General features: G+C 56.6%; 1 protein-coding gene across 7 annotated transcripts in view; it reads left to right on the forward strand.

Annotated features, from left to right (window-relative positions):
* Positions 1-12,532, forward strand: part of DAB2IP (DAB2 interacting protein) — a 190,099-nt gene that overhangs the window by 49,890 nt on the left and 127,677 nt on the right. The window contains exon 1 of one of the 7 annotated variants that reach the window (XM_072960056.1): positions 2,539-2,596. The exons of the other annotated variants lie outside the window; for them this stretch is intronic. The gene's annotated coding sequence lies outside the window, so the exon portion shown is untranslated. Of the gene's footprint in view, positions 1-2,538; positions 2,597-12,532 lie in introns of those variants that run through there. 7 annotated transcript variants of the gene reach the window in all.

The raw sequence follows: 12,532 nt of genomic DNA on the forward strand, positions 1-12,532 counted from the left end.
GGTCCTTGAGATCTCAGGCACTGGAGTCTGAAGTCAGGGTTTGAATCCTGGTTCTGTCCCTTATTAGCCGCGCGGCCTCAGGCACATCAGACACTCTCTGAAGTTATTTCTTCATCTGAGACCTGCGGTGATGATCGCACCCGCCCCGGCAGGGTTGTTGTGAGTGTTTAAAGCTCGGCACAGTGCCTGGCACAGAGCAGGTGGTGGGCAGGCTGAACGTATGACTGCTTTTATCATCGTCCCGTGGCCCCATTGGACTGGTGGGTCTGCAGGGAGAAGAGAGGCCGAGTCTGAGGTTTCAGATCTGCACTGAGGCCTGGGCCTGTGAGCCAGTATCTGAGATCCCGTCCACCCCAACCCTGGGTTTCTGTGCCATTGCAAAGCCCTGGGACAGGGCTACCTCCTGCCCTGTCTTCACTTCCTCTGCCCAGCATCCCCTCCAGCAAGGCTCAAGTGTAGTCGCTCCAGGAAGGATCAAGTACAAATTTTATTTCTGACATGAGTCCTTTCTGTCTGGGAGTTCCTAGTGTTGGGAAGGTGTGGTGAATGAAAGGGGGGCTCGGAGAGTGAGCCCCTCTTTGTTTCCAAGTCTCAGAGCAGGAAGCATCTAGACCAGCATTTGGCTGTGAGCCTGGGACACCCCCCACCCCAGCCCAACTCCAGCAGGGATGCCCTGGGCAAGGTGGGAACACGGGCCATACTCACTCTGCGGCTGAACCTTGGGGGTCCCGGATTCCATATGCCCCTTCCCACGCTCACCCCAGACCCTCAGCAGGTCTCCTGCGCCCCACATGACTTGCCTCCCTCCTGGGTCCAGGGCTTCCAGCCTTCATCCCTCTGAGTGGTTGCGCTGCTCTGGGCAGTGGGAGCCCACTGATGCCGGAGAATAAATTTGCTGTGTTTTGTAGAGCATGCAGAAGCATATTTGGGGGTTTAATCTTCTTGATAAATCGTTCTCAGATTGTACTCTATTAAACCCCCAGAAAATTCATGAACACGCTGGGAATAGAGATCTCATCGGAAGGTCTGACATGAACAACACAATAAATGCAGCTTCTAAATTGGGTCAGGGAAGCCTCTGAGGCCCAGAGAGAGGACATTCCCGCTCGCTTGGCCCTCCCCAGGCCTATAAATTAATTATGCACACAAACAGGGCCCTGTCCTCTCTTGTCAGAGCCAGGGCTTGTGTCTCTGCCCACTGACCCGCCCCAACTCCTACCTCGGCTGCAAACAGAGGGCCTGGTGAGGCCTTTCAGCCTCTGTGCTTTGTTATTCCTGTGTCTCCAAAGCAAAGTGGGTGTACATTTCAGCAAGAGAGATGTAGGTTAGATAGGAGGAAGGACTTCCTGGCTGACCGGTGGGCTGGAGTGAAATCCCGGAATGGGCTGCTCAGGGAACTCGAGGCAATTCTTTTCTTTACCGCTTTTAAGACCTAGCAGTTTCTACCCGTCTTTGGTATACTCTGGGGCTGCTGCCCCATGACAGCAGTGATCAGAACAGACATGGCTCCAGGGTCTAGTCTCAGGAACCAGCCTGGAAAGTGCCTCTTTCTGGGCCATCGTGGGGGCCTTACCACCTGCCTGGCCCAAGAGTTCCCACTAATTCCACACAGGGCCAACATCTTCTTAGCCCAAACCGTCACCATGGTCTAACCATGTGGCACTTGGAAAAGGGAAGTCTCTGTGGTTCCCAGGCTGCCGCTAACCCTCAGTGGGTTCCCTGCCTTCCCCAACACCATCCGCCTGTTGGACTCTTTCTCAAAGGCCTGGCCCGGGTGCCACCCCCTCTGTGATGCCTCCCTTGATTTCTCCCTGCCTTGCCAGAATTAGTTACTCCCTTCCTCAAGCTTCCTCTGCCTTGGGCCCTTGTTGGTGGGTCCCTGTGGGAGTTCATGAGTCTCATCATACAGTCAGTTCCCTGAGAAAAGGGGCTGTGTTGGAGCCCCCTTAGGCCTACATAGTGTTCCTTCTGGAATGGTGCCAGTACTTGCATGAGTTTTCAAATGCCAGCTCCTGGGATGTGTCCCCCATGCACCCTAGTGGGAGGGCTGAATGACCTGGTTTCCCAATGTCAGCTGTGGGAATCCTGGGCTCTTGAACTGGGAGCAAGGCAGGGACTGAAGGGGAGGCAGAGGAGAGACTCCCTGGCTGGCCGCAGTGGGCCCTGTCTTTAGTCACTCGGTTCTGACATTTCACATTCTTTATTCTTTTTTTTTCTTGGAACCTGCTCAAGGCCCTCTGATTCTGCGGGTCTTTGGAGGGAGGTGAAATGGCCCTGAAGTATACACAGAAGCCCCTCCCAGAGCCGCCGAGCCCCCAGGCGTCCCCTTGCACATGGAGACCAGCCCCCTCCTAGCACAAGCCTGGGCAGGTGCAGCCTCTGCCAGCAGTCTGGAAGGGGTGATGTGTAGGTGTGAGGCTGGGCGGCAGTGGGGGTGAAGTTCACCGGCAGCACCAGGGAAAGGAAGGGAGCCCTGGTGGGAGACATGGAGGAGACCTTGTGCTTCTGGGAGGTGTTACTGGGGAGCCTGCTCGGACTGTAAGGGAAGCGGGGTCTTGGTGGTCCAGCCTCAGGGATGGGCACGGAACAGAAGCAGGTAGGGGAAAAGGGAAAAGCGGACAACTGGTTGACTGGGGAGCCCTTTCTGGGGCTGCCTCCTGCCCCAGCCCCCAACCCTGTCCCCACCACGTGGGCTCCCTGCTGACTTAGGCCCCTGAGGCCCCCTCAGCCCCCTCAGCCAGACTCAGCCAGAGCAGACAATCCTGCGGACAGTGGCAGAGTGTGTGTGTGTGTGTGTGTGTGTGTGTGTGTGTGGTTGGGGAAGCTGGTGGCCGGTGACTGTGTGTGTGTGTGTGTGGTTGGGGAAGCTGGTGGCCGGTGACTGTGTGTGTGTGTGTGTGTGTGTGTGTGTGGTTGGGGAAGCTGGTGGCCGGTGACTGTGTGTGTGTGTGTGTGTGTGTGTGTGTGTGTGTGTGTGGTTGGGGAAGCTGGTGGCCGGTGACTGTGTGTGTGTGTGTGTGTGTGTGTGTGTGTGTGGTTGGGGAAGCTGGTGGCCGGTGACTGGTGTGGAGCACTGGCTAGAGAGGCAGGGCCATGGTGTGGAGCTGGCCAGACGCGGGCAGTACATGCATCAAGAGGTCAGCAGGTGGAGAAAGAGAGCTGTGAAACCTGCGGGGTCAAGGAGGCCTCTGGGCTATTCATTGGACGGCACTAATTCAGTGCCTAAAAATAATCCCGGACTCGGCACAGCTCTTCAGAATTTTCCAAGCTCTTTCAGACCCACGAACTCATTTCTGTCTCCAACGGCCTGGGAAGAAGTGAATTCCATCCATATTCAACCACAGGGAACATGAAGTTCTAGAGCACACTTGCGAAGGACCGGTGGCTAGCTGGTGGGAGGCCCCGGACCGGAATCCGGGTTTCTCTGGCTGTATGTTCCACACAGTCTCCTGTGGACCTGCTCGGAGATGGAGTGAGGGAGGCGTTGCCTTTGCTGTCCAGGGGCAGAAGGCCGCCTAGGAGACAGGTTAGGACCAGGAGGACAGACACCGGGGAGGGGAGAGGAGCTCGGGCGGGGTGGTGGTGGTGGGGGCATCGGGGAGGGCTTCCTGTTGGGGTACTTTGGAGCTCGGCCCAGGGAAAGGAAGGGTGCGCTGAAGCAGGGAGAGTGGGTCCAAACACGGGCATTTGTGAGTGAAGACAAGACAGTGGGAAGCAAACTGAGGACCAGCCACCTTGCAAAGCCTTCACTGGCCAGCCTCAGCATCCCCTGCAGGGCCATGTAGGCATTCTGAGCAGGACAGTCACCTTTAAAGAAGCCCACAGTGGAGGACCCTGTGGGCAGTCTCAGGCCCATAGGTCACTTGTGGGCAAACAGTGGCTGCACCAGCCCCTTGGCTGCACCCCAGAGGCCACCCCTCCCCTGCCAGCCCTGTTCCTCTCTGTCCTCTTTCTCCTGGCCAGACCTCCTGCCCCAACCCACCCTGATTCTCTCTTTAGCATAAAGAAGAGAGAAACTTGCTTGTTAAGAGGGTAAAGTGACTGAGGAGAGGAAAACAATCAAAGGAAGAGAGGTGGTTGCCACGGAAACTATAAAGTAGGAGCAGAAACTTTCAGCGGCAGGCGGGTGGAGGGGAGGAGACCCAGCGGCTGAGGGCCGGAGGAGGGGATGGCGGTGGGGGGGGGGGGGGAGGCTGGGCCCAGGCTAGCCCGGAATGCCCCTCTGCCCAACACCCCCAGCCCGCCGGGCAGCGCTGTGCGCCCACAACCAGAAGGGCCTCCCAGTTGCTTCCAAACCGGTGTGCGAGGTGCCTGGTACCCGAGTAAGGTAAGCAGCTCGTGGTGTGAGGAGGAGCCCGGGTCTCGTGGCCCATCCCTGCACCGTTCAGAGCTGCCGGTTACACTTTGCCTGGAGCAGCACAGGGGTTTCCTGCAGGTCTTTGCATGATGTCTTATTTCACTGTCTTAACACGCAGAAGTGACTCGGCCCAGGACTGGACAGTTTACAAGGCAGCTTCCCACGTGTTGCCTCATGCAGGTCCCGTGACAGCCCTGGGAGGACGGTGTTCATATCCTACAGAGGAAGGAGATGAGGCCCAGAGAGGTTAAGGGATTTGGCCCTAGGTCACCCAGCTGAGGAGCCCCCAGGGGTGGGATTGCCACCCCTGAGCTATCAGACCCTACAGCCCCCAGCTCTTCCTGCCTCTCTGCCACCTTTTGTTTTTGGCTGGAGCTGTGCGCTCCCTGGAGCGTGTAGACCCTTCTCATCCCTCACTCCAAGGGGGGACCTCCTTTGGGGCACTACCATTTTCTTCCTGGACAACCCCAGGGAAGTTGCTTCTCTCTGAGGCTTGATTTCCCCATCTGTGAAGTGGGCGTAACAGTACCTTCTGCCTGTAAAGGTCGTTGTGGGTGAGACAGTTCAAGTCAAGCCCTGAGTACAGTGGCAGCACAGACGATACCCTCAGAAATCTCCACTGGCCACGTCTGAAGCTGGCAAGCACCCAGTTGGGTAAGAAAGGCGGGGCTGCAATCTCCCTGTATTTCAGAGAAGTTTCTTCATCTGTGAAACGGGTCTGATGGGTTCCTGCCTTGCCTGGGGAGTTGGAGAGGGAGATGAGGATCATGGCTGTGGAGCCGCTGCAAGCCACGGAAGCTGGTTTGGGAAGCACCAGTCTCCAGCCCAGCTGTAAAAGTGGCCACTAGGGCCCCACTGGGGACGGACATCTGAGCCTACGATCTCACTGCTCGAGGGAGGGAGGGGCGGGAGAGGAGTTGGGCCCCTGCCCAGTTAGCCCTGAGTGTGAGGCTCAGACCTGCTCCAGGTTTGGGTCTGAAAGGAGCCCTCAGAATCCCACGTGGCCTCGTGGGCCTGCTCCCGAATTGGAGCCAAGCCTTAGCTTTCTCCAGGGAGAGGCCCAGTGGGCCGAATGCATTATTAAGTGGCAGAAAGGCAGCACGCTGCATGTGAAGGATAATGGGGGAAATTTATTGGATGGGCTATAGATCACAGAATGAAAAGCCCTGAAACCCATGGGGAAGAAAATTAATAAGTCCTGGGCTGTGACTTGTTTGGGGTCGGGGTGGAGGGTACGTGGCCCCGATTTGCTGTGAGCTCGGGAGCTTCGTGACGCACGGGGGCCCAGAGGTCTGGGGGCTCCAGTGTACATTCTCGTGTCCACTGGTTTCTTGAAAACACGCCTGTGGCGCCCCCTCCCTCCTCTTGATGGGCAGCAGCCGTGTGACAGCGCCCGCCTGGGCACTGAGGTTATGCGGGTGAGCCCGGCAGACAGGACGTGACCCTCGGGGGGAGCAGTGAGCCAGGAGCGACAGATGGGAGATGAATCATCAAAAATTAGATCTCACGGCACAATGTGATGGGCTCCCTGGAGCAAAGCAGAGAGTTCTGAGAGTTTGGAGGGTTGGGCAGGTGGAGGGATGGGGCAGTGAAGGAGCCAGAAATAATGTCCAAAGGCCTGTAAGGCCGAGGTGGCTGGGACAGAGGGCTCTTTGAAAAATGCTCAGTCTGGCTGCTTTGTGGAAGGTAGACTCGGGGGGCAAGAGAGGATTTGGGGGGACCACTTAGGGGCTGTGGGAGTCCCCAGAGTTAGAGATGGTAGTAACCTGGATGTGGGTAATGACAGTGGAGAGGAAACAGGTGGGAGACTCAAGCTAGAATTTGGAGCTAGCATAAATCCGCTTCCCAGAGGGGCTGGGTGTCTGGGAAGCACGCCCTATGTCCGGTGTCCTAGGACTGGGAACTGTGGGAGCAAAGGCATGAAGGAGAGAAGTGGTCGGGGGCTGGGGACCAGTGTGGCTGAGGAAGGGGAAGGGTCTGGGGCAGCACCCACTGACCACCTCCTCCCCCCCTGCTGGGACTAGAAGCCAAGGTCCTGGTCTCATTGCTACGGGGCACCTTTTTACAAGTGGCTGTCTTCTTGACGTCTGGAAAAGGGCTGGCAGGTGAATTACCTGGGGACAGTTAGGGGAGACCATTTGTGGCAGTACAGAGTCACCATGAGAAGCCAGGCTGCATGAGATCCAGTCCCGTCTCTACCACGGTCCCCTTTCTGTGCCTGTAAAATGGGCGAGTAATAGTGTCCACCTCTTAAGGTTGTGATAAGGACGCACTGAATTAATATTGCCCGGCAGAGAGTAAGTTACTGTGATGGGGTTAGTAACTGTGTTCTCTGTGACCTTGGGCAAGGCTTTCCCTACTCTGGGCCTCGGTTTCTCCAGGCCAGTCCTTGCAAACACTTTGGTCGAAGGCTCTCTAATCTCCGATGTGCCGGTGGTGTCCAGCTCCTGAGGACGCCAGGCACAGCACCAAACTGGCAATGTTGTCTCCGATGGGACCACATCCCTTCCAGCCTGTAAGAAGATACCAGGCCTACTGGGGCTGTAAGGGGATATTGTGATTGCCCAGAACCTGGTGAGGTCAGAGGGCACAGAGACCAGGACAAAGGGGGGCCAGTCAGGGCTGCTGCCAGACCTGAGCTGACCTTCTGGGCCCCAGAATCTAGACCACATTTGGGGAACCTGGGGAGGAAGGCGGAAGCTGGGAGCTTCACTGTGGGATGAGCAAACTGGTCCTTCGTTCTGAGCCTCAGTTTGCCTGTCTGTACTATGAGGCTGGGAATCCCTCCTGCCTGCCACTCACAGGTGCTGAGAAGGCAAAGGCTACAGTTTGTAAAAGGCTGGGAACACTGTCGGGGGCTGGGGTCCCAGAGACCTCCATATAGAGCCAGGGGGCCCTGAGAGAGAGCAGTACATGGGCCAGTGTGGTCAGAGTGGGACCACCCGCTGCTGGTTAAAATACTGATTCCTGGGCTCTTCCCAGGCTGGCTAAAGCAGGCTCTCCCCAGTGGGCCTGGGCATCTGCATTTTAACATGCTCCCCGGGGGACTGCAGCTCCTTGACATCTGAGAACTGAGGTTCTGCACCACCCGCTTTGCCGGTCAGAGTGGGGTGCAGAGGGGTGGGGAAGGCTTATCTAAGTCACTCAGCAGACTGGGACCCTGTGCTATGCCTCCCCGGGGTTCCCAGGGGGCACATCCCTGGAGCCCTGGGCGTCCTGGGCTGGGTCCTGCCAAGAAGGGTTTGTCCCAGGGCTCCGCAGCCCGGCAGAGGGCAGCACCAGGCAGCACCTCCTGAGGGCTCCGGGCTGCTCTGGGGGCCTGGCCTGGCAGGGCCTGGAAGGAGCCCACCGTAGGGCTTGAGTGGGAAGGCAGGTCTGTACATGCACCGGAGGCTGTGTGAGGGGGTTAGCTACAAGAGAGGGGGGCACCCGGAGGACACAAGAAACACGAGGTCAGAGAAAGCAGGCCCAGAAAATTCTGAAGCCACTTCACAGTTTCCCAGGGGCAGAGGCTACAGGGAAAGAGAAGGCTGTGGTGTCAGGGGGGCTGTGTTGAGGCTCCTGTGACTGAGGCTGCCTCCCCAGGGCTCTCAGTGGGCTCAGGATCAACTCAAGGCCCCTTCTAATAAAGATCAGCCAGAGATCAGTCCGCCTATCCTGACCCTGGCATTTTAGCCTGGAGGGAAGCCTGGACTCCAGCCTCAACTCTCCTGCTGGCTCCTCCTTACTGCGCCTGGCACAGCTTCCTCTGCTGCTGGGAACTGCGGGAGTGCCTGGGGGCATCTGGGTGACCCTGGGCAAGTCCCAAGCCCTCCGAGCCATGAGTTGAGAGTGGGATGGCCACTAGATCCCCAAAGGTCCTCTGCAAGTCCTACCTGTGGGAAGACATCTTCACTTTCAGATTTTCTGAGGACAGGGGGCCAGTTCGGTTGTGAGCTCCGTGTCATCAAAGGTATGCCAGAGGAGGCTGGGTGGATTTTGCTTCCTCTTAGGTCTTTGCCTGTGGTCCTGGACCATCCCCCCCTCCACATCCCATCTTTCTGTATTAATCATTAATCACCAGGAGAGCCCCACCTGGGGAAAGGGACAAGTCCCTAGCCATGGGGAACAGGGAGCTGATTTCCAGGATGACCTTGAACTTGTTTTCCTTGGCCCCAAAGTTTCAGCTACTTCCTGTTTGAGCAGGCACAGAAATTCTAGGGCCCCAGCCCTTCCTCCTCCCCCCTGGTGGAATTTCCAGACAAAATGCTGTTCCTGGGGTCAGGGCAGGGCCCGCATTGTTCTCGCTCTGAAGGGGAGTTGAGGGGTGACAGGTTGTAGAAGCTGCATTTAATTCTCATCTACACAGCCTTAGGATGCCAGTTATGGGCTGGGTGGGATCTCCAGGAAAAGTGAGAAAGTGCGAGAACCACGGCTCTGGCAAGCCTGCCCCTCCTCTAACACCTGCTGTGGCTCCCGTTTATGTTCTGGACTGGGCACAGAGGCTCTGCGTGTCAGTGCCCAAGGGTCCTGAAAGACCACCCAGTCAACTCCATTTTACAGGAGAGGAAGCTGGGCCTATGAACGGAAGGGGGGACTTTCTTAAAGGCACACAGCAAAGCAAAGGCATTTGTTCATCCAATCGTTTATTCTGTGCCAGCTCCTGCAGAGAGTCAGGACTTACATCCTGGCCTCCTGACCAGCCCCAGGCTGCTGCTTAAAAGTAAATTACAGTCCGTTGTCCACATGTCACACAGAGGAAACCCAGACCCAGAGCGATGAAGTCCCTTCCCCCTGGTTCTGGTGTTGAAGAAAGAATGGGGGCTTTGAGTCCAGCTCCCTTCATTCACCTCATTCATCAAAGTTTATTGGGCGCTGTTGTGTGCACTGGGGACGTGCCTGGGACAGGACTGACAAGGCCCCTGCCCTCATTAAAGTTTGGGAGAAGACAATTAGTGAACAGCCGAATACACAGATAAGATAGTTTCAGGAAGCGATAAGTTGAAGAAAATAGAACAAGACAGTGGGTTAGTGTGTGGGGAGTAGGGCAGAGGTACTTGAGATAAGGTGGCCAGGGAAGGCCTCTGAGGGTGTGATATTTGAGCTGAGGCCTGAATGGCAGGACAGAGCTGACATCTGAAGGTCTGGGGCTAGTGTGTGAGATAGAAGAACAGCACATGCAAAGGCCCTGAGGTAGGTCCCAGTCAAAGATTGGAAAGATATCCGACCTCATATAGAACCGTCTTAGCCATTGGCTCCCCAAGAAAGCGCCTAGAAAGCTCTTTCACAAATATGGATTGCTTGGCCCTCTCCACCAAGATTTGGATTCGGTGATGCTGGGAAGGGGGCCCCGGAAATTGTTTCCAAATGCTGCCAGTGTAGTTCATGGGCATATAGGCTAGCCCCGCCCCTGCAGGCCTGCCTCATGGAGCCAGTCCCTCCTTTTAGTTGCAGAGTGAGGCTCAGAGAGGGCTGTGACTTATTCAAAGTCAGGCAGTCACACAGCAGCAGAGGTAGGACTGGAGCCCTGATCCCCAGAGCCCTCCCCAGCCGGGGTTCCCTCCTTACTACACTCCTCCCCTTCTGGAAGGGCTGCCTGGGCTTCACCCCTGCTGGGATCTATCTCCCCATCTCATCTCCCTGATCTCAGCCCTCACACCCCATACAGCCTGCTGCCCAGTCCCCACCTCATCTTCTGCTCCAGCCTCACAGTTCTACACACTGCCCCCAGTGCAGGTCTCAGTGGTTTCCGCATCTGGGCCTTTGCTCATGTTGTCTCCGCTTCCAAGAATACACTCTTCTGCTCTCTACTCAGTCAATGTCCACTCAGCCTTCTCGCTCAGAGCCAACGACTCTTCCTCCAGGCAGTCTTCCAGGACTTTTTCCTCCTCCAGATTCCCAGTACTGACTCCAGATCAGATGGACTTGTTTCCCAAACGCTGCCACCATCTCTCCCAGTCTGTCTTACTGAGAGCCAGCTCTGGGCCAGTAGTTGTGCTGACTAGCTCTGGCTGTCCTGCTCTCAAGCAGCCCACAGATTGGTGAGAAAATAAATAGGCAATAAGTAACCCGGAGGGGCAGATGTCAGCCAGTTTATACACAGGGCTTTGATTCACTATGCTGTATGACCTTCCACAAATTCACAACCATTCCATAGTTGAGGAAACAGAGGCACGAAGAGGGGAAGGCAGTAATCTACGGTCACACAGCCAGGAAGTGCTGATTCTCACTCCAAATCCCATACTCTTTCATTTGCCCACCAAGATGGGAGCATCCTAGGAGCTGGCTACTGGGCCAGTTCATCTGTCCTCCTCAGTGGGATTTGCGGGGATGGAGCAAGGCCCTGTCCCGCTGGAACCCAGGCAAGTGCCAGCCACGAAATGGTTCACAGCTGACCAGGCAGGCCTGCCTGGGAAGGGAGAGGGCTCTCTGACCTCACACTGGGACCATATGCCACCCCCTCCTGTTGCCTAGTGGGTGTGGAGCTGTCTGGGCCCATCAACTGGAAGGGGAGGAAGGAGGCCGGAGACCTGGAGCCTTAGCCCCAGGGCTGGGAGAGAAAGGAGCTGTGGGCCCACCTGGAGCTTGGCAGCGTTTCTGGGTCAGGGCAGGAAAGGAAGTATACAGAGAGAGGTGCTCCAGGCCTGGCCATCTGGGCTGAAATGTGGGCTGCTTGAGGAGGGGTGAGAAGGAGGGGCTGGGACTGGAGCCTGGAGAGTGGATCCCAGCCTCCCCCAACCACAGGATTGGGGCCCTGAGAGGAAATCCGGGTACCTGTGAGCAGAATGCGCCAGGTATCTGGGAGGGGTGGTCCAGGTAATTGAGAGGGAAAAGGGGCCTTGGCATCTCTATTTAAGTCCCAAGGTGGACTAACCTCCAGCTCTCATATGTGACCTCAGGCGAGTCCCTTCCTCCCATGGCCTCACTGCCCCATATGCAGGGAGTGATGGCACCCCTCCCTGACTGCTCTGTGCTGGGGTGCAGTGGGCAATCAGACCCTCCACAATTGGGGAACTGATGCCAGATCCCGGCTTGCAGTGAATTAGGCAGGCTCCTCCAGGCAAGTGGCTGTCCTATAGGGTCCCGGCTTCCCTGGTTCCATCACCTACTCTGAAGGTTCCTTTTGCCCTGACCTTCCAGGATTTTATGACAGGCTGTTGACATTTATGAGGGAGATATATCCTCTTCTCTGAGTTTCTGGAGGACAGGAGGAAACACAGAGGTGGTGCTTTGGGACTGGAGGAAATTTCTAGATCCTGATATGAACTGTGGAGGTGGGCTGGACAGAGATAACTTGTCTCTATTTAACACGAGGAAACCTGAGGCCCAGAGATGTCAAGGGGCTTTCTTTGAGTCACACAGCGCCCAAAGAAACACAATGATCCTGCCCACTGGCCTTCTACCCCGTTCAAGCCCTCCCTCACCCTCAGCCCAGTTTTGAGTGACTTGATTTAAAAAAACACTCACACTCCCCGAGGCTCTGTCTGTGCGTGTTCCAGTGTCCACGCTTGATTGATCCCCTAGTTCCGCCTGTGTTGAGAGGGGCAGGGCCATCTAAGCCCGAGGTCATCTCGGTCCTGATTGGGCCAGTTTCTGTGAAGGATGTCATGGAATTCGTTGGTGGCTTTAGGGAGGAGGTCCAGGGGCCAGTGGAGGCGTTGGATGCCAGTGTGACCTCTCAGGCTCAGCTGCACCCCCCAACTCTGGCCTCCCCCCTCTGAATGAAGGTCCTGCTCATGGTCTAGCCTGATTCCGGGACAAAGAGTGGACACAGGAAGCTGCTATTGCCTGCCAGACAGGCCGCCTCCAGGGGCAGAAGCCCATGACCTTAACCATGAATGTCCCCTGCCACACCCCCACCCTGCCCAGGGCTCCAGTGACTCAAGGTGGAGACCAGCCTGGGAGGCGGATGTGTGCATGGCTGCCTGGCTGGGGACTTCCCCTGGTCACTACTGGCCACCCTTGTCCCGACAGGAAACCTGACAGGTCTGAGTCTTCCAGACACCTATTGTATGGGGACTGGCGTGGGCTCCAGTGTTTCCCGTGTCAGGACTCCATCCCTTCTCGCCTCCTCCTGTTCCCTGTAAAAGCTGGCTTTTAAGGAAATTTCCGGCCTGTTGCCCCTCCTTCATCTCTGCATTAAGTCCTGCTCATCCTTGAGAACTTTGCTCTTTCCAGCCTGCCTGAGTTCAAATC

Source organism: Vicugna pacos, chromosome 4 (genome assembly GCF_048564905.1).
Source record: "Vicugna pacos chromosome 4, VicPac4, whole genome shotgun sequence".
Lineage (NCBI taxonomy): Eukaryota > Metazoa > Chordata > Mammalia > Artiodactyla > Camelidae > Vicugna > Vicugna pacos.